Source organism: Armigeres subalbatus, chromosome 1 (genome assembly GCF_024139115.2).
Source record: "Armigeres subalbatus isolate Guangzhou_Male chromosome 1, GZ_Asu_2, whole genome shotgun sequence".
Taxonomy (NCBI): domain Eukaryota; kingdom Metazoa; phylum Arthropoda; class Insecta; order Diptera; family Culicidae; genus Armigeres; species Armigeres subalbatus.
In genome coordinates, this window is record NC_085139.1 from 221730419 (window position 1) to 221757381 (window position 26963).

Here is a 26963-nt window from a genome sequence, read left to right on the forward strand (position 1 = left end):
CAATTTCATAAAACCACAATTGCAATCAATTTCGGAATCGGTCGCGAAGAAAACCCGGACACACGCATCGCAGCGCGCTGGCTGGCGGCTGGGGTCACCGGCAAAGTACCACCTTCCCGAGATGGTAATAAAAGTAATACATAATGCGCGAATAGGCGAAGGAAAAGGAAAATGAAGAAAATAAATTATCTTCGTTTTTTTTTCGTTTTGAAATATTTCAATTTTTTTTTTGCTATCAAAAGAGGAACGACAGGCGGACCTTTCAGGAATGTTAGTGAGGAGGGCACTGTGGAAGATATCTCCCTCCCTAGAGGGAAAGGGGGAAAATTGTACTTTACAAATATATAAAATAAGCGAAGATAGATAGAAAAAAAAACTGTGAGATGAAACATGAATGTGAAGTGAAGCGAACCGATTCCCTACACGGATGATTATGATGATGATGCTGCTGCTGAGGCTGACAGTCAGTGTGGCCGTTCGTCGTTTGTGCGATGGATGCGGGATAGGAAAAATAGGGACCAAACTCGGCAATATGATTGCGCTGAGCTGTACGTACATGTGAAGAAGGTGGAAAAAATTGCGCGAAGAGAGCAGGGAAAAAAACGAGCTCGTCTAAAGATAATTGAACTTTTTTTTATGATGCTGACTGGTATGTGGCTGTTTTATGTTTGCTTTTAAAAAAAGTAAGTTTATCGAAAAAAAAAACAACAGCGAGGTACTGGACGTAGACGTGGAGTCACTTGTTGAGAAAGAGGTTTGAAAGTATGCTTCGGGCGAAAATAGGATCGTTTGCTTTTCCGTATCGTGGCTCATTGAGGATGCTTACTGTAATGATGAAAATCAAATACAGACAGTTTTTATTCATTTGGGCCATGTTTAGTTGTGATCCGATGAATTTGAGTTTCTACGAGTTGGTTTACAGCCTAATTAAAACATGGCCAAGGTCGCGTTTTGACGTTAAGAAATGGAGATGAGCATTTCCGGACTCTTCTTTCTGACTGTCTGCTTCGGGATCTTTTCTATTCTCAATTCCCAGCACTGCGACGAACCAAGCGGATAACGCTCGTTTTCTTTCGTCTCGGACAAGCTGTTCTTAACGCGACATAGCTTCTAACTTGGGCTTGCGTAAGCAGAATTAGGAACCAAATCACGCCCTGCAGGAGCTCCGCCCAAGCCTCGCCAGTTGCGATTCCGCAGACGTCAAAGAGCCGGACCGTGCTCCGCTGGAGGGCCTCTGCCTTGCCAGTTAAGTTCCGGACGTCGTCAGAGTTCCACAATAAATTTATTGAACCAAAATCGCAGTTCATGAATCATCCAGATTCAAGCGCATGTATCCCATGTGATCGCTTGTCAGTGGGACAGTCCCTTATTTGGCGATAAAATATCTAAAAATAAAATTAGAGTCAGCTACAACTTTTTGAGAACGCACTCCATCGGGTGAGTGTTCTTTTCGCAAAAAGGAATGAGCAGCCAAGTGACCTACCTACAACTCTTCAAAACATAATGAAACTCCCAAAGTGAAACCCAAAGTAATTCCATTCGAAACCCTTGAAGAATTCTGTTCGAGAATTTCGTTCGTGAGCCCGAAAGAATTCCTTCCAAATAACTTCGGTCGGAAAACCAACAGAATTCTTTTCGGCAGCCCAACTAATTCTGATCAGAAGTCCAAAAAAATCCTTTCGGAGGTTTAAATATTTGCGTTTGGAAACCCAAAAGGATTTCGTTTGGAAGCCAAAATAATTCTGTTCGGAAACCCAAAAGAATTCCGTTCCGAAGCCCAAAAGAATTCAGTTCAAAAATTCAAATATTTACGTTCGGAAACCCAAACGGAAAAGAATTCCGTTTAGTAGCCCAACAAATTCTGATCGGTAACCTAAAGGAATGCTGTTCATACGCCCAAAAGAATTCCATTCAGAAGCCTAAATAATTCGGTTCAGAACCCAAAATAATTCCGTTCGGAAACTCAAAATAATTCCGCTCGGAAGCTCAAATAATTTTGTTTAGAAGCCCAAATAATTTCGTTCGGAAACGCAAAAATAAAATTAGAGTCAGCTACAACTTTTTGAGAACGCACTCCATCGGATGAGTGTTCTTTTCGCAAAAAGGAATGAGCAGCCAAGTAACTTACCTACAACTCTTCAAAACATAATGAAACTCCCAAAGTGAAACCCAAAGTAATTCCATTCGAAACCCTAAAAGAATTCTGTTCATAAGCCAGATATTTTCGTTCGTGAGCCCGAAAGAATTCCTTCCAAATAATTTCGTTCGGAAACCCAAAAGAATTCTATTCGGAAGCCCAACTAATTCTGATCAGAAGTCCAAAAAAATGAGGTTTAAATATTTGCGTTTGGAAACCCGTGTGAAATGAAAAGAATTTCATATTGAAGCCAAAATAATTCTGTTCGGAAACCCAAAGCAATTCCGTCCGGAAGCCCAAAAGAATTCAGTTCGAAAATTCAAATGTTTACGTTTGGAAACCCAAACGGAAAAGAATTCCGTTTAGTAGCCCAACAAATTCTGATCGGTAACCTAAAGGAATGCTGTTCATACGCCCAAAAGAATTCCATTCGGAAGCCTAAATAATTCGGTTCAGAACCCAAAATAATTCCGTTCGGAAACTCAAAATAATTCCGCTCGGAAGCTCAAATAATTTTGTGTAGAAGCCCAAATAATTTCGTTCGGAAACGCAAAAATAAAATTAGAGTCAGCTACAACTTTTTGAGAACGCACTCCATCGGATGAGTGTTCTTTTCGCAAAAAGGAATGAGCAGCCAAGTAACTTACCTACAACTCTTCAAAACATAATGAAACTCCCAAAATGAAACCCAAAGTAATTCCACTCGAAACCCTAAAAGAATTCCGTTCATAAGCCAGATATTTTCGTTCGTGAGCCCGAAAGAATTCCTTCCGAATAATTTCGGTTGGAAACCCAAAAGAATTCTATTCGGAAGCCCAACTAATTCTGATCAGAAGTCAAACAAAATTCCTTTCGGAGGTTTAAATATTTGCGTTTGGAAACCCGAAAGAATTCCGTTTGGAAGTTCAAATATGCGTTCAGAAATCCAAAAGAATTCCGTTTGGAAGTTCCAATATGCGTTCGGAAATCCAAAAGAAATCCGTCAAGCCTAAATAATTCTTTTCGGAAACCCAAAGCAATTCCGTTCGGAAGCCCAAAAGAATTCAGTTCGAAAATTCAAATATTTACGTTCGGAAACCCAAACGGAAAAGAATTCCGTTTAGTAGCCCAACAAATTCTGATCGGTAACCTAAAGGAATGCTGTTCATACGCCCAAAAGAATTCCATTCGGAAGCCTAAATAATTCTGTTCAGAAACCCAAATAATTCCGTTCGGAAACTCAAAATAATTCCGCTCGGAAACTCAAATAATTTTGTTTAGAAGCCCAAATAATTTCGTTCGGAAACACAAAACAATTCTATTCGGAGCTCCTACCAATTCTGTACGGAAACCCAGAAGGATTCCGTTTGAAAGTTTGAATATTTGCGTTCGGAAACCCAAAAGAATTCCGTTTGGATGCTCAAATAATTCTGCTCAGAAACCTTAAGGAATTCTGTTTGAAAGCCCAAAAGAATTCCGTTTGGAGAACCAAAAAAAATCATTCGGAACCCCAAAATATTTCCGTTGGGAAACTCAGGAAACAATTCCGTTCGGAAGCTTAAATAATTCTATTAGGAAACCCAAAACAATTTTGTTATGAAGACTAAATGAGTTCGCTCCGAAGCCCAAAATAATTCCAATTGGAAGTCCAAATATTTCTGTTCGGCAACCCAAAGCAATTCCGTTCGAAAGCCCAAATAATTCTTTTCGGAAACCCAAAGCAATTCCGTTCCGAAAGTCCAAAAGAATTCCGTTCGGAATTTTATTTTGAAGCCCAAAGAAATCCCATTCGGAAGTCCAAATAATTCTGTTCGGAAACCCAAATAATTCCTTTCGAAAACTCAAAACAATTCCGTTGGGTAACTTAAATATTTCTGTTTTGAAACCTAAAAAATTCCATTAGGAAATCCAAATATGTCTGTTCGGAAGCTCAAAATAATTCCGTTCGGAAGCTCAAATAATTTCATTCGGAAACCCAAACCAATTCTGATTGGAAGCCCAACTAATTCTGATCGACCCAATACCCAAAAGAATTCCGTTTGAAAGTTCAAATATTTGCGTTCGGAGACCCAAAAGAATTTCGTTTGGAAGCCCAAATAATTCTGTTCGAAAACCCAAAGTAATTCTATTCGGGAGCCCAAAAGAATTCCGCTCGGAAGTTCAAATATTTGCGTTCGGAGACCCAAAAGAATTCCATTTAGAAGCTCTAATAATTATGCTCGCTAACCTAAAGGAATTCTGTTTGGAAGCTCAAAAGAATTCCGTTCAGAAACCCCAAAAAATCATTCAGAACCCCAAAAGAATTCCGTTCGGAAACTCTAAACAATTCCGTTCGGAAAGTCAAATAATTCTGTTCGGAAACCCAAAGTAATTTCATTTTGAAGACCAAATGAGTTCGCTCAGAAGCCCAAAAGAATTCCATTCGGAAGTTCAAATATTTGCGTTCAGAGACCCAAAATGTTCCGATTGGAAGCCTAAATAATTCTGTTCGGGAACCTAAAGCAATTCAGTTCGGAAGCCCAAATGATTCCGTTCGGAAGTCCAAAAGAATTCCGTTCGGAAGTTTATTTGGAAGCCCAAACAAATCCCATTCGGAAGTCCAAATAATTCCGTTCGGAAACTCAAAACAATTCCGTTGGGTAACTTAAATATTTCTGTTTTGAAACCTAAACCAATTCCGTTCAAAAGCCCAAAAGAATTCCATTAGGAAATCCAAATATTTCTGTTCGGAAGCTCAAAATAATTCCGTTCGGAAGCTCAAATAATTTCGTTCGGAAACCCAAACCAATTCTGTTTGGAAGCCCAACTAATTCAGTTCGACCCAATACCAAAATCATTCCGTTTGAAAGTTCAAATATTTGCGTTCGAAGACCCAAAAAAATCTCGTTTGGAAGCCCAAATATTTCTGTTCGAAAACCCAAAGTAATTCTATTCGGGAGCCCAGAAGAATTCTGTTCGGAAGTTCAAATACAGTAGACGTTCGATAATGCAAGTCATTTAACTGCAATGCTTTTTAACTGCAATTCGATAGTTGCAACAGTTTTGCAGTTATCGGACCGCGAAACTTCAAACTGATGTCAAACTCAATGACAGCTGCATGCTGCATTGCGCTGCACTTTTGTTGCATCTGACTTCGATTGACAATGGTTTGACGTCTAGAATGCGTTGCAGTTATCGAACGGCTACATTTTGCAGTTATCGAACGGCTGCTGTATTTGTGTTCGGAAACCCAAAAGAATTCTATTTAGAAGCCCAAATAATTCTTTTCGGTAACCTAAAGGAATTCTGTTTAGAAGCCCAAAAGAATTCCGTTCGAAAACCCTAAAAAAATCCTTCGGAATTCCAAATCCAAAAGAATGCCAAAAAGGATTCTGTTTAAAAGTTTAGAAGGATTCCGTTCAAAAGCCTTAAAAATGCGTTCGTAATCCCAATCGAATTCTGTTCGGTGTGCAAAAAGGGTTCTGTACCGAGTTTCAGTAGGATTCCGTTCGAAATCTTTCTTAGAAAAATTGGACATTGAAATGGATTTCTTCTGGGATTATGAACGAAGATCATTCCGAACGGTTTCTTTTTGGGCTTCCCAAAGAAATTCATTTAGACTTTTAAGCGGAGGCCTTCTGTGCTTTCAAACGAAATTCTTTTAGACTTCCGAACGGAATCCTTTTGAGCTTCCAAACGGTCTCGGTTTGAGCCTCCGAACGGAATCAGGAGAAACAGGGGCTGAACATTTTTTAGTACCTCAAATGGATTCCGTTCAGATCCCAAAGTCCAAAGGGACTGTCGTTTGGAAGCACATCACAGGACTGGCCGCTTCAACTTCCGTTGCGATGTGAAAACCAGTGCTTACAACAGGCGAGATCTATGCAGCAATCGAGAATGCTCGAAAGCATGCAAACCCGGTACAGTAATTATTGTGCCGCAGGATGTCAGGACAAATAATTCTGTTCGGAAACTCAAAAAAACACTATTTGTAACCCCAAAGAATACCGTTCGGAAGCCTAAATGATTCCGTTCGTAATCGCAAAAGAACTCCGTTCGGAAACCCAAATAATTCTGTTCATAAAGCCTAACGCATTCCATTCGAAAGCCTGAAAGAATTTTGTTCGGAAACCCAAAAATAAAAATCTGTTCGGAAACCCAAAGGAATTCCGTTCGAAATCGCAAAAGAAATCCGTTTGGAAGCCCAAAAGATTTCATTTGGATGGCCAAAAGTATTCCGTTCGGAAGTCAAACAATTCTGTTCGGAAACCCAAAAGAACTACGTTCGAAAATACAAATGTGTCTGTTCGGAGGTTCGAAGGAATTCAATCCGGAAGCCCAAAAGTATTCGGTTCAGAAGCCAAATAATTCTCTTCGAAAAAATTCTGCTGGGAAACTCAAAAGAATTCTAATTGGATGCCTAGAAGAAAATTGGAAAGAATCCCAAATCATTCCGTTCGTGATCGCAAAAGAATTCCATTCGGAAGCCCAAATAATTCTGTTCAGAACTCCAAAGGAATTTCATTTGGAAGCTCAACAGAATTCCGTTCGGAAGCCCAAAAGAATTATGTTCGGAAGCACAAATCATTCCGTTCGTAATCGTAAAAGAATTCCGTTTGGAAGCCCGAAAGAATTTTGAACGGAAGCCCAAATAATTCTGTTCCGAGACCAAAAAGAATTCCGTTCGCAAGCCCAAATCGTTTCGTTCGAAGTCGCATAAGAATTCCGTTAGGAAGTATTCTGTTCGGGAGCCCAAAAGAATTTTGTTTGGAAGCCCAAATGATTCCGTTTGGAGGCCGAAAGATATTCCGTTCGAAATCCATACAATTCTTTTCGGAAACCCAAAAGAATTCAATTCGAAAGCATAAATAATTTTGTTTGGATAAATAACTCCGTTTGGTGGCCCAAAAGTATTCTGTTCGGAAGCCAATCAATTCTGTTCGGAAACTCAAAAGAATTCCGTTCGAAATTCCAAATATTTTTTTCGGAGATTCAAAGGAATTCCATTCAGAAGCCCAAAAAAATTTTGTTCGGAAGCCAAAATAAGAAAAGGAATTCCGTTCGGAAGCCCAAATGATTCCATTCGTAATCGCAAAATAATTCTATTTGGAAGCAGAACAATTCTGTTCGGAAATCCAAATAAATCTGTTCTGTGACCCAATAGAATTCCATTTAGAAGCTCAGAAGAGTTCCGTTCCGAAGCCCAAATAATTCTGTTCGAAAACCTCAAAGAAGTCCAAAACGGAGATCGTTTCGAACGGAATTCTTCTGGGCTTCCGAACTTTTGGGCTTTTTTGGCTTCTGAACCGAACCTTCTTTACTTAGGAATACTTAGGCTTTGAAACGGGCTTGGGCTTCCGAAAGGATTTTTTTTGTACTAAGAATCCGAAAGCATTTCGAAGGATTATGTTCACAATACCGAAAGTATCTTCTTCTAAGGCTTTGAACCATTCCAGCGATTCGTTTAACTTTTAATTAAAATTTGACAGTTCGATGGTTATTTTTCCATCGTGGTTAAAATTTTACTCCGAAGCCGACCCATTTGAGTTTTGACAGATTAATAGTTATTTGGAACAAAATGGATTTGGCGCCAATTTTCTCGCGAACAAAGTTTAACTATCGAACTGTCAAATCTGACCATGCTCCGGAGCAGGGTTATTTTTAACCACGGAGAAATAACCATCGAACTGTCAAATTTTAACTAAAAGTTAAACGATTTGCAGGAATGGATCACAGCCTAAATCTCAAAAGAATTCGATTCGTGATCGCAAGAGATTCTTTTCGGTTCAAAATAGAACAGTAACCTTCAGTGAAAAAGTTATATCATAATAAATCCATTTTAAATTTTCCCAATCAATATCTTTTATTGGGAATGATTGATGTTTCGTTTGTCAAGTGTGAGTCCTGGCTTGTACTCCTCAGGTGTGGTTGAAAATTTCACCAGTTTGAAGTTACGATGCTAATATCGAGAAATTTTCAGAAGAAGTCAATGTTTTGATTTTTACCCTTTTGACACAACAATTATCGAGTTGTTGAGAGTGTGCAAAAATAAACTGATTGAAAACCGACAGCGATTGAAAGTAGGGACACGGCAGGTATTTTCGTCTGTTCGTCATAGTCTCGAAAACCAATAAAAAAGACACTTTTTTGTAAAACTCATACATACCAAATCGTAAGCTCAGGAGAAACGTTCTACTATAGTGAAGTTTTAGCAAATGTACGTTGCTTTCGTTGGTTTTAGCCCCTACGACGAAGGACGAAAATACCTGCCGTGTCCCTACTTGTAGTACGTAGTTTTTATTTCAGTGTATGGAGGAAATGATACAAAAGGAACGCTGCCCGTTAAACAGTGCAAAGTAGAATAACCAGCGCAAGTGTGACTATCGTTAAAGGTTGAAAAATATTTGTTTTCTTACCAATTTACAGATCAACTGCAAATGGAAATGGATAAACATCTTTTTTATCTGGATGAGCTTTTAGGGTAGCGATGCTTAAAATAGCTTCAAAGCTTGGGAGAATTTCTCACCGGATTTTCATGCGCAGGTCATTTTTAATGGAATCGAATTTTTGATTTTCCGTTTTCAAAATCCCATGAAAACACAAGGGAACTAAAACCATGTACAGTCATATGGCCGAAAGTGTCGTTTGGCCGAACAGGTCACATGGCCGAAAATGTTGTTTAGCCGAACCGGTCATTTGGACGAAAAAGTCGTTTGACCGAAATGGCTAAGAGGGCCGTCAGATCAAAAATGTTATTTGGTTAAACGGATCGTTCGACCCTAAATGTCGTTCGCTGAATGGGTTATATTGCCAAAAATGTCATTTGGGCCTAACAGTAGTGGTGCCAAGAGTGTGAAGTGATGAAGAAGTATGAAATTAGAAGTGAGAAATGTGTTTTTGGATACATAAACTTCGTCCGAAAGTGTTCTCGTGAACCAGGTTCCCTCAGGCAAGTGAACGAATTTTGATGGGCTCCAGAAGCCATCTTGCGACATACGAAATTTAATAATTTAAAAAAAAAGATAATATTTAAAAGTGTTCGGATGAATTGGGCATGTCTTAGAGTGTTTCCGGGAAACTGGTTTCTTCAAGAAAGAAGTCAAATGTTTTATTTGTTTTGAATCCTATTTTAGTCAAACTTCATCAAACAGACAGACACAGTAGATGAATTTCGAGAGTTTTCGGGTACATCGTCTAGGTCTGGTTCCTTCATAGAAGTGGTTGGCTCCGAAACCCATCTTGCGACTAATCAAGCTTCATGATTTTGAAAGACTATCTCAAAAGATGAACATTTGAGAGTTTTTAGACATATCTGAACGTGTGGAAGTGCTCCCGAGTGCGTGGTTTCCTATGAAAAATAGATTAATTTTGATTAGCTCCGAAACGAAAGGCAAGATCAACAGATGATTTTTTGAGAATGTGGACACATTGAACACATTCGGGAGTGTTCCCTATTGAAATTGTCTTTAAAAATCAAGGAATATGATATTTCGAACGATGGGATTCAGAGCTAATCGAAATTCGTCTATTTACCAGGTTCCCGGGAATACTTTCGGACGTGAGCAATGTGTCCAAAAGTTCTCAAATCATCTGTTCGGGTTATCTTTCTGCATTAAATGTCAAAAATCAGACTGCAGGGAACACTTACGAACGTGACCAATGTTTCCAAAAAGTCTCAAAATTGATCAGTTGGTCTTGTCTTTCATAATCGCGAAGTTTGCTTCGTCGCAAGACTGGTCAGTCAAAAGGCCAAGTGACCTGTTCGGCCTGAATACATTTTCGACTAAATATGATCTTTTCTGCCAAAAGAACATTTCGGCTAAACGACCTGTTCTGCCAAATAATCAGCTCTTTGGCTTTCGGCCAGACGGCCCTATATCCATCAAAAGTTACTTAGTTAGTGTCAGAAACGGACGAATCATTTAGCAAGTTCAGATTACAGTACATCATTAACCAGATTTGGAATTAACAAACTTCTCCGGAAAAGGAGTCTAGCGATTCCTATCCCGGAAAGCCGGGTTCTCGGTCGCGATCTTTCCAGCCTCAGGCCGATTTCTCTAACATCGTGCTTGTCTAAGTTGGGAGACTTGTAAACCGTCGGCTATGGGAGTACCCGAAGAAGGAAGGTCAGGATTGATAACTAGCTCGTATTTCGCCAACCTAGGGAATGTGCTCCAGAGGATCTTCTGGCTTTCATACGAAACTTTCTCGCCGACCGGTCCTTTCGGGTACTAATTGGCGACTCTAGATTCAGGACATACCGGGGGAAGACTGGGCTGCTGTCACCGTCGTCCACCGATTGTATGGTCATATGCAACTTAAACTGAATGAACAACCAATCCCCACCCGCTCATTAAGATCCTCGGTGTTTCAATCAACCGGGGCATGAATTCCCTTTCCCATTTCTAGGCTGGCGAAGCCGGGTGTAGATCTGCTTAATCAACTTAATTAATAGGAAACCTTTCCAAACAGAGCAAACGACGCATCTGTGCTTCATCCCTCAACACCCAGAGGTGATATGATCCCTCTCCTTGTACAAAGGGAATCGGATTCAGCGCCGGCGCCGGTCTCCTCCCAGAGGCTAGAGTCCACTGGCACGGATCGAGGAGCTGACACTCCTCCCTTGTCAATGTGAACAGCTCCATCTCGCAGCGCTTTAGAGATAGAGAAAATATCGAGGTCCTACGTAGGTCAGTAGCAGAGCTGTTAAACACAGTCTTCGATAGACATGAGTTTGGATTCAATGACGTGACTGGTTTTTGCGTCGTTTGGTATCGTTCCCCGGATGAATAGAGACAACCCCCGGAAAGCATAGACGCCCAATGAGATACTCCGATGGACTGCCAAAGATTGTATGAGCTGGTTCTTATGGATTCAGGAAGATTCTCCGGATCTAGGCTGGGTATTTCGGTGGGGTCCGGTTAGGCATAAGTACTTTAGGCACAATGAACGTTCGTCTTAACGGACGTTGAGCATAATGTACGCTAGGCATAATAAACGTTAGGCCTAATAGACGTTAGGCATAATATACGTTAGGCATAATAGACGTTAGGTATAATAGACGTTAGGCATAATTCTACCTTTTCATGTCATGGGCTGTTCTTTGGGACATTTTATGCTTAACGTCCATTATACCTATCGTACTTATGCCCAACGTCCTTGTGCCTAACGTACTTATGCCTAACGGGTATGGCTACTAACTGATTCCTCCTTATCGCTTAATGCACCTACATTCAGGTGAGGCTATCTGCAGTCCCGACAGGAGTATTTGGACCGGAGAGACTCTGAGAACCGTTGGGCTTGTTCCTGGTACGGCTAGGACGAAAACATTTCCAGTGGGAGATTTTCAAGACAGATCGGCTAGGGTTATGGCAACCGTGTGTCCACCATCTGAAGATTGTAGAAAACTTCACGAGGTGGTTGAAGAGTTTGTGTACTTGGGCTCATTGGTAACCTCCGATAACGATACCAGCATAGACATTTGGAGACACATCGAGACAGGAAATTGTACGTACTTTGGACTCCACAAGAGTTCGCCGCCGCCGTATCGATCAGGTGGAAGACGATTCGGAGACCCTCCATAGAATGCGTCGTTAGCGACGTACAGCCATGGACCGAGCTGAATGGAGAAGGCTTTTATGTACTGCAAAGGCCCCTCTAGCGACTTTTCATTGTTCCTGTTCCGTCTCATTTCCAACAGATGATGGGCCCGGATTATGTGTAATAGATAAAAGGAAATGTCCAGATGAAAAAGAGTATGATTTTTCATTTATCATAAGAGTGGAAGCGGTGGCAGATTGAAAACTAGTAGAGAATGCTGCAAAACGAACGACGCAAAGTGAAAAAAAAAATAACGGAAGTGGGAACGTTGTTGGTTCAGTAATATTCGTTTCCGATATTCAACAGCGGCAACGATTCCAGTTCGCAAATGTGAATGCGGATGCTGTTGGTAGACGATGACTATTAGAAAGATCATTGGTGTAGATCGTAGAGCAGTGGAAGAGGCTTTCGTACCTTTTAAACAAGAGACTGATAAAATAGGGCTGTGAATAATATTTGTCAAAACTACTACCCAAAATAGGGAAGGGTCATTTGGTCGAAGCCAATTCGGCCGAAAGCCATTTGGCCGAATGCCACTAGGCCGAACAAACCATTAGGCCGAAACCCATCTGGCCGAAAGGGTCGTTCGGCCGAATGGGTCATTTGGCGGAAGGGTCATTTGGCCGAAAGGGTCATTTAGGCGAAAGGATCATTTGGCCGAAAGGGTCATTTGGCCGAAAGGGTCGTTTGGTCGAAAGGGTATTTAGGGTATAAAGGTAATTTTTCCGAAAGGGTGATTCAGCCGAAAGGGGCATTTGGCCGAAAGGGTTATTAGGCCGAAAGGGTCATTAGGCCGAAAGTATCATTTGGCCGAAAGGGTCATTTGGCCGGAAGGGTCATTTGGCCGGAAGGGTCATTTGGCTGGAAGGGTCGATTGGCCGAAAGGGTCATTTGGCCGAATTTGTCCGAATAGGTCATTTAGCCGAATAAAACAAAGTGAGAAATTAGGAATGAGACGTGGACTTTTTATGGTTTGCGTACCCAGCTAAGGAATCGCAGCTTACAGACACGGATTAAACTAGCTCTGTGCATATAGTTGATTCGTTTAGTCGTCCTGTACAGTCATGAAGTATGGAAATTGATAACTTGAATGATATACCCAGAGCGTAGTTTGAAGAGAACTTCACGTCATGTCGATAGTTGTCTGTGCCGTCTACTTCTTCACAGCGCGATAATTTGGAGAGGTCCTTGACGGAATCGAACGGGGAATACAGTACTGGAAGGTTGAGATTCGGGTACCGAAATGCAGCATCGAAGACAAATACGACAAGCAAGCTCTTGCCATTACGATTTTTATTACTCACACCCACTCTTTTCGAAGAGCCTTGTCTTATTCTCGACGTCTTTCAGTTTTGAACATTCAACAATTTATTGTGTTTCGCCTTCTTGGGAGATGTCATTTTAATTAGGTGGGGTACTTTATTGTCGTTCCCTAGACACTTGATGATCGAATGAAACAGTACAAGCTCTCGACGGATTCAGCAATGGAACATCACCCCGAATTCAAGGTTACATTGTAAGTAAATGTGTTTTAGATGTTTTCCAGCGTAGTTCCCCATTTTCAATGCAAGAAACAGCATTAGACCCGGCTGCAGTGGCACGCCAAACTGCAATCCTAGTCTCCACACCGCCGCCAGCCACTCTGTTGCATCTATTCCCGTTGGTCTGATGTTGGACTCGCTGCCTCCGTCGTCGGTCGTTAGGGGGTCGGTCGGGGGTGGATGAACAACAAACGGAGGGCGCACAAATGCTCCAACACCCCCCGAGTGACTTCGCGCGGTGGAGGAAACCAGGGTGGCAGAGAGGAGGGGCAAGTAACGCGCGAAAAAAGCCTTACCTAGAAAAGAATAATTTTAATAAACAAGCAACAGCGACCGAACGAACGGAACGGAACAACCAACAACGGCTGAGCAGCGGAGAATAGTGGTCTCGTAGGTGGGCACCCCGTGGGGATGTCGAACAGAGACGGCGCGGGGCACCCCACGTAAAATGAGGGGGTGCGCACCGTCAAATGGGGAAGAGAAAAACGAAATTACATTGATTTTTTCCTCTCGTTTTCACAGCTTTTTTCCGTCTTTTCTTACACGACCGCAGCAGCAACAAGCAACAAGCAATCAACGACGCGGCGGCAATAGTAGGCTTCGATTCGTTCGGTTGCTAAGGGTGAAGCGCATTGTCGGGCGGGGGTGACGCAAGGGGGCAACACTGTGGGGACTCTAGGTTAACCTTCAGAATAAATAGGTTTTTTTTTCGAACGCAAAACCTATTGGAGGTATCTCCGGAGTAAGCCAGAGGAGTCATACAAATCCGTTGATTTAGAGGCTAAGAATAAATAATCGCGCGTTTGTGCAATCGAGTGAGAGGGAGCGCACGCGATGGGAGAATTGCATCTGTAGGGTAGGGGGGACACATTTCGACGCTTGTGGCTTTTCCAGCGAACCTCGCCGGCAGCGCGGCGGCATCATCATCCAGCAACAACAGCAATAGTTGTAAAGATTCGAAATGGCAATACGCTGAGAACTGGGATGCTGCACGCGGGCTGCTAGTTGCACAAGTTATGCACTCTCCTTCGCCGTTTCTAGTTTTTTTTATGATTGCTTTTTTTGTGTGTATGCAGTCAACTGGTTTTTGCTATTTTCATTTGAATTCTGAGCGTGCGAGAGAAGGGAGAAGAATTATCTTTGTTGCTAGCTGGCAGTGGTTTTCCGTGAAGTCATTTGGATGGAAATTGCTTAGAATTAACAACGTTCTTTGTTTGAAGGCCATTTTGAGGTGCATTTTTTTACGACTTGACATTTGCGAACCCAGTAGCCATCGGTGTTGCTAGCGCTGTCGGGCTGTCGATGTCAGTGACTGCCTCAACTGAGATGTAGTTGAGTGAGATTGAAAAACGGTCGTCGATATTGTCGTCAGTAGATTCAAAAACATTTTTTTTTCGAATTGCCAACTACAGGGAATTAATTTCTATAAGCTATATTTTCATTTGAACAAAAAAAGCTGTATCTATGATTCTAATGGTGACGTGAATGTTTAGAACGTCATCTGCCGGCAGTAAATGCACCCTGGAAACCACCGAAACCCATATTCTGTTCTCACCAACGTTCTCCGAAATCAGCTGATTCACGGCAAGCATCTTACCAGCATCATGAGAATCATTATGAGAGTATGCTTACGGTCGTTGATTTATGCGCCTACGGCACCGTATTCGTCGGCCATCGAAAAAGAAAAATCACCGAAAACGGGTCACTTGGAACCACCATATGAAACGAGCGTGATGATAACAAATAAACAACCGAGAACAACGTCATCCGAGACATGGGACAGACAGAAAATGCAGTCGATAGAGCGATTATAGTGAGAGAGCGCGAGTAATAAAATGGGCAAGGATGCGGAGCGAAAGGTGAAGGAAGGAAGGAAGAGCGCACGAACGCAGCACGCGACTCTCGCCATAAGATCACGGCCTTCTGCCTATACCGGCTCCGTTAGGGGGGACTTTTTGGGGGGTTCCCCTCGTTCTCGCCTTCCACTGCTATTCGGACTGAGTACAAAGAGTGCGAATTGTTTTGAGACTCCACAGCACTGGTTGCGCCATGGCATGCTAAGTGAGCTGAGTTAGCCGAAAATTGAAGCACAATAATAAACCGGGAGAGGGTGTGGAATGATGACGTTCTGACAGTGATCAAACAACCTCTTGTTGAATGTTGGTTTCATGGTTTGGATAATGATGAAATAAATCTTCTTTTCTCAAGCTTCCTATTTTGCATTTCATTGCATTTTTTGTCGCTCCTAATCAACAAATTTTGATCAAACAGTAATAAGTAAATAAAATAAACCATCGTTGCGCTTAGCATAAAGCTGAAATAGCAAATCACTATCGCTTAAATGCCCTCAATTCATTTGGAGGTCCGTCCTCGCATTTTTCTAATACATTTTGCCTTCCTCCGCTTCCAATATCGCTGGCTACTGCCAATAGACCTCAACCTATAGTGCCATTAACTTCTTGCTCCGCCCCTCCACTCGGCTTCATTCTGTACTCGTCCTCAATATTTCAGTTCTACCCCGCACACACAAAACCAGTCTCTCTCATTGTCGATCTTTTTCGTTCCGTTTCAGCTTTTTTTTTCTATCTATTCCGCATGCATTATATGCAATTGCAGTTTTTTTTCTCCCCGACCGCTTGACCCCTCCCTTTCGTCGCATTTTATGGCTTAGCTTGTAGCCGCCGTCCCTGATTTTTCTTATTATTAATTTTGTTCTCATCGCTTCCAGCAAGATTTTGTTACCAGCAGCTATGAGCGAACCGATGCGAAGATAGCAATCGATTGGATGCAAGAAACTATAAAGACGCAGACGAAGTGTGCACAGGAATATAAGGGTCGAGAGGGAGGGGAAATTGGTATTTCTCTTGTAGGAGAATTCTGATCCTAGGTGCCCCTTGATGACACGATTGGGCAAACCGTCGATCTAGTACTGCAGTGACAAGATTTGCTTTTGATTTTGATTCACCCGGTTTCCGCACATTAAATGTTTCCAGTTCCACAAATGGTTCACCGAAACGACTGCTCGCGTCATCGAATAGATTTTCTAGTCGGACCGTACGGGACAAACTTCACACCTCTCACTCACAAGTGTGTTGTATCTCCATTCTCCAACCATAATTATACTGTGACAACAATTTTGCTAATAGGTCCGTAGAGCAATTTTATTTTTCGAATTGATGATTATTGACAGTCACGTGCGCGCGTGCGCACCATGTGCTGTCACTTTTGAAAGTGATGAGCGATGACGGTATAATCGCTTTTGCGAAATTGACCATCTTCTGCGCGTGTAATCGCTATGACCTTCTGAATTTTCAAGAAAAATGCTTACCTTACTTTCACCGAGATCTCAGATGTTTATTTCTCAGCGAAAAATGTTTCAAGAAAGCAAGCACATATTTTTTTTCAAACATTCTCGATGTGAAGATTAATGCTGAACGAAAAATATACATTGGGGCCCAACTGACATCGAAAAAGCTTTCGAAGGTCTCAACGTCAAACGACAGCGTTGAGTCATCTTGATGTAGTTCATTGACTTATAAACAACTTACGAGATTCAGTTTCAGGAGAATTTGGAAGGGAAGCCACTTGGTATAACTTGTTTTGCGAAGAAAAACGTTATTTTGGCGCCCAACGTAAGGCCTTATCCTATTTGGGCTCCTCGAATCAATTAGTGTCATTTGGCTTCAGCGATTCGATATCTGTGTCTGGAGCAAACTTGAGACAAATCACTACTAAACATTTTATTGCCTACTTAAAGCATTCTTTTTGGATTCAAACACAGAGTCCACAAACGAAACAGACCCAATCTAGCATAAATGATACAGACTCTATCAAATATTAACAATTGTTCGAACAAAATAAAACAAAGTGCAACAATCTGTCAGATGTATTTTAGCATTCCACATGCGCGCATTTCTGTGTCATCAATGCCACCTCGCTTTCGTGTTAGGATTAATCAGAGGAAACTCCTGAACATCTTGAGGAAACTATCATGTCTCATATGAAAGCGTTAAAACCAGGAGATAGTTTGCTAAATGCGGGACATTTGAGAGCTGTTCTTTTTTACCCCTGGAAAGAAGATATTACGTCATCTTGGACGATCTGTACTAGGTTCCTATACAAACAAATTGCACAATTTCGCCGTAGTCAAAAGTCTTGTACTGCAGTGGCATCGGGGAATTAAGTTGCATGTATGTTTGTGTCCATAATTCTGTCCGATCCAATTGTATGCAAATTCGGAATTCTATCAAGCTACTACAGACCTTTTGGTTCTTCAAAACGTCCCGGAAATCGTATTTTTCGAATTTCCCGATTATAGGGTTGTTATGCGGACGAATTATGAAAGAACTCGATCTGTGGCATCGTAGATTCGAGCATCTAAACATGTATCAGCTCGACGCCTGTAAATAGCCAGAACCGAAGTAAAATCGTGTATTAACCTTGCGTCGTGTGTGAACAAACCATGCATGAAGGTAACCAATTGTTCGTTGCGAGTGTTGGAGGGCGTCCATTCCGGCGAGCGAAGGCCAGTAACACCGATTGGTCACCTTATTAAACATTTACGTTTGGGGGAAGGTTTTTTGGCGGAAAATCATTCAGCCAAAAGCCATTTACCCGAAGGCCTCTAGGTCGAAGGATGTTTGGCTAAATATGTCATTTGGCCAAACAAACCGTTAGGCCGTTAGGTCATTGGACCGAAAATCTTATTCAACCGAAATTGTCGTTCGGCCGCATAATAATAAATGTGACAAGTGTGAGTGGTTATCGATGCATGAGAAGTGAGAAATGAGAAGTGAAAAGTAAGAATTGAGGAGTGAGAAGTAGGATTCATCTTCTCACTTTTTATATCCCAATTGTCATTTCTTACTTTAACTTGAAGCTTCTTTCTTTTCACTTCTCATTGTGATAAGAAAGAAATTTTAATCAAAAGTGACAAATATTCAATTGATAATTGAGAGGTAAGATGTGAGACGGTTCATATCTATTTTTTACCCGGCTTTTTTCATTTATCACATCTCACAGTTAGAAATGAGAATGAGACGTAGCAAGTGAGATATTGATTGTGAGAAACGAGGTTTAAGATATTTCATTTCTTGTTTCTTATGAGAAGTGAGAAATGAAAGGTGAGAAATGAGAGGAGACAAGTGTTATTTCTCACTTCTCATTTAGCATTTCTCACTTTTCACGGTGTGATGTGTGAAAAGAGAAAAAATGAGTGAGAAGTGAGATGTCCTTACGACTTCTCACTTTTTATTTCTTACTTTGCAATTTTTACTTCTCAATTTCCCAATTTTATCACTTCACCATTTTGCCATTCACTATTATTCCGCGAAACGACTTTTTTGGCCGTAAGACCCGTTCGACCATATGGCCGTTTCTGCCAAATGACTATTTTGGCTAAACGACATTTTCTGTCAAATGACCTGTTCAGACAAATGATGTTTCCGTCAGATGTCAGATGGCTCTTTCTGCTAAACGACCATTTTGACCAAACGGCAATATCGATCAAATGACCTCTTCGGACAAATGCCTTTTTCGGCCATATTACTAATTCGGCCTAACGACATTTTCAGTTAATCCATTTTGGCCGAATGAATTTATGGTTAAACGTTGTCGGTCTAACAACCGTTTTGGCCAAATATTTGATTCGGCCAAATTCTATGGCTAAATGGCTTTAGGCCTAACGTAGTATACGGCCAAGCTGCATTGGGAAAGAATGGCTTGCGACCAAACGACGATTGGCCGTATTCCGTAACGGTTTTTTTTCTCTATGAAGACGAAAAGCGAGTGGTTTCTTATACGTCGGAACAGGACGGTAAAAGTGAACAGATGAGCCGTTCCATTGGCGAAGGACGCCCGAGAATTCGTAAATTGACAAGCCATTCTGTATACAGACAGCTGCATTCTTTGTGAACGAGTGGCGAAGATGTAATATTGAAACTCTTTCGGAACGTTGTTGGTTAGGTAATAAGCCGGATGTCTCTCGACTTCATGTATTTGGGATGACTGTGTTCGTACACGTTCCGGTAGCGCGACACAAGAAGATGGGCGCCAAATCAGGGAAGGGTGCACTCGTCGATTATTCGTCGAATGGGTATCGTGTGGATATCTCTGGACCAATGATAGTGAAAAGTTCGAATAAGGTGAGCGGTGTGCAACTTGAGCCTGTTTCCGGTTGAAGGCCAACTCGTAACCTGGTACCAGGACTATGAGGTGGATCACGCCAGTTTTGAACTGAATGCGAATTGATTCGCAGGCTAAAAGCAAAACGTGGAGTAGAAACAGCCGTCGCGGTACAAGCATCTATGATACAAGGTTCGGCTCGTAGCAAGGGACTTCAACCAAAAACGTGGATTCAATTATGGCAAGACAAACTCGCCGGTGGCCTGGCTGGATACGTTGTGTGCAGTTTTAGCTCTGGCCGTACTTCAGATAGATATCAAGAAGGCCTTCCTCAACGGAATGTTGTTAGGTGATATTCATATGCAACAGCCGAAAGATTGCAGCCGTATTGATGGTCTCGTATGTCGGTTCCGAGATATGGCCTTCAGCAAGCGAACGTGCAACGATACTAATTTTTCCCATACTAATTTTGATTGTAATTTGAAGGAACGAATAGTTATACCTTTATGGAATGATTATCTGCGTCATTATCGATCAGATATATAACTTTTGCGTAATGTAATTTTTGCGAATATTTTTGTCAAAATAAGAAAATATTTAATTTCAATTTTTGTCTAAAAAATTTGGCTTGAACAAATGGATAATTTTTGGAACGCGTTTTCTTGAAAAAACACCTATGAAAAAACGTGTGGCAGTTGAATTTGTATTACATTTTTGTTGAATGTCTTGCTATGTACTTTACATCAGCTTTCGTCAAAAACAATTTGTTTAATTTCGGTTTAAATTATAAAATCCATCATACTGGTAGCCTTGCGCAGCAAGAAGTGGTGCAGTCTGTAAATAAAAACAAACTCCGGTTCGAATTCATCATGCCGCGCGTCTCTAAGGGGAGAAAAGCTGCAATTTATCACTGGATTACCAGGAAAACACAACAATTCGGTAGTGGTATGTTCGTCTACTTCTGTACGTCACCAGGATCCGCGCTCAGAAATATACGTTGCTGACGATATTGCCGATCTTGCCGTGTTGCAGACACTCGAGTAGACGAGCTCGAAGAACTGCAGCTGCCTCCGATTCACGAAGTCAATGGAAGCAAAATTCTTCGCACAACCAATGATAGGGTAAATCACTACTTGGGCCTATGGACCCGATTCCTGGCTCACTACACAGAAAATTAATGATTTATACTGTTTTGAAGCCGTAGGTTTATGATTGATAATTTTAAAAAAATCTACCATTTATCTCGCACAATATTTAATATTTGTCCAGCATTTTTTTTACTTCTAATTGAGCAAATTATAGAAAAAAAATGTAGATATCAAACATTCGCTTCTCGTTGCAACACCATGGAGCCGGAGTGAATCTTTCCACTTTTACAACATGGTATCGTAAAATAAACACCTACCTGAAAATCGTCACAGTGCTTGATACAATTATTGCTTGACGCTGTTAATCACCACACAATAATGCTAAACTCACGCACTCCAATACTTTCCTATCAAGAACTTCTAGCCGCACCGTGCTACCAAAAGGCAAGGAGTCATTTTTAGTATGAAAATAATCCTTCATCGGTATTAAGAAAACTGTCTAATACGTTGGCGCTATCATGTTATTTATAACTATTTCGATTTCAAAAAGTGAAATAAATATTGTTTTTAAATCTTTGGAAGGAATTTGGATGATATATCTTCTCAACCAAATAAACATTATTATGAATTATACCATCTGGCATCACGTTGTCGTAGAACGTGCATATTCTTGTTAACGTCGCATTTTCTACCGCTCCGAGAGAGAAACAGAGATGTAGATGTTAAGAGATCGAGTGAAAATCTCTTATGTCGGGAATTAAATTGAAGTATGCCGGAAAAGCAATCGCTGTGACTGAAATACGTGCTACACCTCGGTAATTTAAATCAAATAAGGCCGATACAAATATTTAAAATCTATTTTGTCGGAATGTTTTAATAATTGTATTCCACCCAAGTCACCAGCGTCACCGATCCTGTCCAGAAGCGACGAAATAAATCTGGATTTCAGCAACCTACCCGAGCTGCTCTTGGCGAGTGGCATAGATTTTGTTCGAATCCCACACGTTGGCGGTGACGTAAATGAGGCAAGTATAGAACACATCGCGGATCATACTCAGGCCACTTCAGTGCTTCTTGTATGTGATGCTTGACACAAATGCTAAGAGCTATGTCCCTAAGATTATCAATAAGGAAGAATCGTTTTTCGCGTCCAAAATTGAACAGAAACTGCAAAACTTTTTTGAAGACTGTGTTTGAAAACAGTAACCAGCTAAAATATTTCCAAGCCTAAGAAAAATATGAATAGAATATATAATGAACAGCTGGTGTACCTGGATTTCAAATTCTTCTTGTAAATGGTTGAAGATTAGTTTTTTTAAATGAAATATAATTTTTTAAATAGAAAAGTAGGTGATTTAGTCAATCACCCAATATTATTATATTGAACAGGCAGACAAAAATGACAGCTTTGCTTGTTGCACATAATAAAACTTTCATCACGCAAACATTAGTAAAGTCAACCCACATTACCCTTTCCGTCCCTGACTAATAAATGTGGTTTTTACAGTGAGTTTTCCTTTACAGCACAATCCGGAGGACTCATGGAATGGCCATTTCCTAAATTGAGTCAAAACAGATCATGTCACACCTGCCCAGAGCTGCAAAACTCTATAATGAAGACAAAAAAAATCATGATTGTTGAGGATATAATGTTTTAAGTATTTCTGGGCAACTTGTGTTCAACCCGATCACATCGGTCACAATCCAGGTCTTCTGATTCGAACAGACGTCTGTGACGGAAAGATTAAAATTGAATCAAAATATGTCAAACTTCATTATTAAAAAAATAATGTGCTGGAAATAATATTCTTAGGGTTCTTGAAACTTTTGGATCCAATCCGGTCACATCGGCCACAATCCGAGGGGCCTATGGAATGGCCACTTCTCAGATCAATTAGACATGATTTTACAAACCAATGCTGGAAATTATATTTTAGGTCTCCTGGGCAACTTGGGCTCAATCCAATCATATTGGCCACATTCCGAAGGATCTGTGGAATGGCCATTTTCTAAATTGAGTCAAAGTACGTCGGGTGACACCTCAAACTTCATGATTTCACAATGCAACGATGGGATTGATATTTTTGGGAACTATTTCCGGGGGCAACTGACCGCAACGGATTCTGGAAGCGTACTGAGGTTTGATCCAAATCCAGTATGAATCAAAAACTGGGATCCATCCGGATCGAATGGAACTTGTTGCGAAGGAATCGTTTAAAGAATGTGGTTTTAAAAGCAGTTTTAATTTTTGAAAGCCTATAAAAACAGACGTCAGAGAGAGAGAAAGGTTGAATACTACACCAATACATAAACAGCCCCCTAAATTGCGACTGTCCCCCGCTTCATCCTAATTCAGCGTGGTTTAAAACCAAATGACCTTGCCGTTTGGTATATTTTGGGGTTTATTCAGGACCCTAATCGTAAGCAGCCACCGCACTATGGGGAAATCTAATACAAATGAGCGGCCAAAAATATTTTTTCAATGAAAACTGTTTCTATGCAACATATATTATGTGAAGGAATATTTAAGAACCTTTTTAAACCCTTTAAAGTCACTCCTTACGGAATCCAAGTTTCAAAGTGCTCGCGTTTTCGGGGCACACCACTCGATACGGAAGCAACGCACAACTACCATTTTTATTATTTCACGCATGCTGCGACGCAGCAAAGCAAAATCAACAAAAATGACAATTGTGCGCCGCCTCCGTATCGAGTGGTGTGCCCCTGAAAACGCGAGCACTTTCAAGTTTGGATTCCCTCAGGAGTGTCCTTAAGGGCCATCGTTAACCCTTCAAAAAATGTCACCCATGAAAAATTTATTTCTTTTTGGTCAATTTTTTTTTGCAAACAATCATATTTCTAGTGATAATGTTGTTCATTTTCTTATCATTACCAGGTATAGAGAATAAAAACCACAATTTTCGAGAAAAATTTGATTGCTGCGTTCTCGTAAACGCGCAAATATGCGCTAGCAAATCACTCCCGATTCTTTTTTTACACGGGGGATGCGTTCCGTGTAAAAAAAAGTTTTCAGTTCAAAATTTTAAAATCCGAGTAAAAAAAGTTTTAGGGTTTTTTTTACACGGCCGAGAAAACGAGGCGAGGGCTCGACATTTATATGGAGTTTCTCCCCAGAGTTAATTTCTCCTTAGATTAAAATTTTTAAAGTTTTAACATCTGCTTCGATTGGTAGATTAGTTTAATACTATAAGCAATGGATTTTGTGTGTATATTGATGGCAAATTTGAAGAAACTGCTTAAAAATGTGTTGTGCTTAAAACTGTGTGATGGAAAAAATCCTTAAGCATGACGCTCATTCCATAAAATCTGCCAAGCTCAACGCTATAAAAAAAAGTAGACAAGATGATAAAGTATACCCCGCATAGAATTATATCGAACATCAATTATTCTAGCAATCGTTTTTTGATTATACATATTATTATTGAATTATTCATTGTATCGTAGTAAATGGTAGTAATGGTACCATAAATAATTTTACAAATTTAGTATTTTGGATGATGCACTGAAAGGGTCGTTTAGTATCGTTACTATTCAAAAATTACCCTTTTTGCGAACAAAAAATGTCTGTATCATTGAGGTTAAAATTAGAGGTGTGCGCCAGTCCGAAAATTGTCGGCGGCAGCGTTTGTCAAAATTTTGGTCGGCGGCGGCATTCGTCAACAGATATGCCACCAGGTATGCATAGCGTAACTTTTTTATCGTCGAGGGCAGCGATCGTTATTGATTAGTATTTGGAAGATCGTGTGTTAGTGTTGCGCGTCGTTTCGGTCAAATTGCCACCCGGCGTGCATGGTGTGATATTTTTTCTCGTCGAGGGACAGTGAAGTTAATTGATTTGTGTTTGGAGGATCGTGCGTTAGTGTATCGCGTCGTTTCGGTCGTTCAAAGCGCGATCCTTCACAGTTTGCATATGTCACTGGGCATGCATAGTGTGGAGTACGCGTTTGATCGTGTCCATTCTCGTTTCTTAGACACTTCATACGATCCGGTATACAAAAAACTGGCACTGTCGCATCACTCATCAAAGTGAATTCAGATTCAACGATGCCTTCCTACTAAACGATAATCCTTCCTGTGATTCTTGTGGAGACTTAGAGGTAAACACGGTCTTCAAATATCAAAAAACCACCTACCCTAGTAGCACAGTTCAGATCAATTTGGTTGCAGCAAATCCAATGTGACTGGATTTGGTCGCATATGAGTCACAGTGATTGATATGTAACAAGTGTGCTACTCGGGTACTAATATTCCTTCCCTCTTTCTAAATGACTACAAGGACGTGGCTGGCGCCATTATTGATCATTTGAAATTAGAGTAACTGAAACGCGCACACTGAGAATACTTGAACAATCCCAGTCAATCATTCAGTTGGTTATTTGTGCAATTTCACTGATTCTGGTCAATCACGGAATAGAAACCATAGATATGTATAGTCAGTCAAATCTAAAGCTTAGCTAATCTAGCAAAGGGTTGGGCCGAACGACATTTTCAGCCAAAAAAAAAATCAGGCAGATGGGTAAAACAGTCCTTTTACGTTCAAAACTTGTATTATAATGAGAGATTCTTTGGATTTCCACGGACTTTTCCAAATTTGCTGTGGACTTCTACAAATTTGAAAATTATTGGTCAGCGTGGAAAATTATAGATCAGCGGCGTGATAAAATTTGAACAGCGGCGCGATGCAAAAATGTCGGCGGCGGCGGCGTACCAAAAAACTTCGGCAGCGGCGTGGCGCGGCGGCGCACACCTCTAGTTAAAATCACTTTATCACGCATTTGATGATTCTCCGAATAATAATTGTTTGGTGTATGATCGGAATGTAATAATGAATCATTTGACATTTTTTCATCTATATCATATAATAATAAAACCACTGTTACTTTAATAATTATCATTTCATGAATAGAAACTGAATAATTCTACCGATTCAATGAATGATTCATTTCCATTCGGGACGTAATCATAAAACTTAAAACAAAGATCGAAATATTAAAAAAAAAAAACAAGTTTTTTAATTTCTGGAGCAATATCTACAGTTAAAATATACCTATTTGTGTTTCATCATCCGTTGTTTACCTGCAATTGAAAAGAAAAATATTGAATTACAATCTCATCATTTTATAAGTGCTTATTAACTCTTTTAATTTTTTATTTAAATCTACAAATTATGTTTTTTGAATTCGTTAAGTTCTGTTTTTAAATTTAAAATCAATTTGTCAGCTAGATGAGGTATTTGTAAATGAATACACGTTTAAATTTACCATGATAATGGTTTTCATTAACGCTTGAAAAACGTTGGGAACTGCTATCTTTTACTTCCTAACGATTTTCGTCCATGTTCTTTGTCTGTTCAAATGTGTTTTTCATGCTAGCTTTGATGTTTCTTTCAAATACCAACTGACGCAATATGCATTTTTTTTAAACACTGAAAAAACTTCAATTAACATTTCAACTCATGGTTAGCATTATTCATATGGATTGTACCTTCACTTTAAAGAAGGGTTTTCAGCTAGCCATCAGTTTTGAAAGCAGCACAAAAAAAACCTAGATAACAAAAAACGCACCAACGACAACGACCCAAGCACATAGTATCTATTAAAATAAACCAAGAGAAATACAAACTGAAAAAAAAATAATGATAAAAAACACACATCTATTCCGTGTGTCCTCTTTTTACTTTGCTGGCCGCTCCTCCTCGCCTCCATCCCCCTGACCCGTGCACCGTGTTTCCACTCACGCCTGATTCAAATCAGACAAAATTGTCCGTGGAAAAAAGTATACTCACTAAAACGAACACACGCTGATGTACAACAGTGCCGGGCGGCAAAAAAAGTCCCGCGCCAGCAATGGAAACGAACTCGTTTTGTGGCGGCAAAAACTGTCGCCCCGTGTGTGGTACTGGTATGCGCCGCTTGGCGGCGCTCGATTCCTTTTCAGCAAAAATATACATAAAATATCAAACGAGCAACTTTTTGTGTCCGATTTTCTTCGGTGGCTGCGATATGTACATGGAAAAACTTTTTCCCCTCGGTTTCGTTGGCTGCCCTCCTCGCTCCTCCACTGGTGCGACCACGCCGCTATGGTTCTGATGGTCGTTCTGACTGCTGGCTGTATTCTTGGCGCGGGATCGTCGCTTTTTGCTCGAGCTTTCTCTATTTCTGTTTTCTCTATCTATTCGTCCCACCCATCACCCGCCGCCTTGTACCCAACCCCCCACCTAGCATCATTTGGAACTATCCCAGCTTTCCGTGTCCTCATTTTTTTCCGGTCCTGCCGGAGCTGTTGCTACCACCCCTTCAACAGCAGGCGCTGAAACTACTGAAAATTGAAACTCATGGATTGCTGAGTTGCTTGTCGGATCGTTCGCCGTGAGGTAGGGACTGGCGACGGGGCGGAGATGAAGTAAAGAGCGTTCCGTCGAGAGTGCATAAAAATAAATTTAATAAATAATCTACTAGTGGCAAAAAATTCCTCGAAACGGCGCAAAATGGACGA

The 26963-nt window shown here is 40.7% G+C and overlaps 1 protein-coding gene across 2 annotated transcripts in view; it reads right to left on the reverse strand.

Annotated features, from left to right (window-relative positions):
* LOC134205802 (uncharacterized) overlaps positions 1-26963 on the reverse strand; it is a 117196-nt gene that overhangs the window by 42961 nt on the left and 47272 nt on the right. The gene's annotated exons all lie outside the window — the stretch shown is intronic.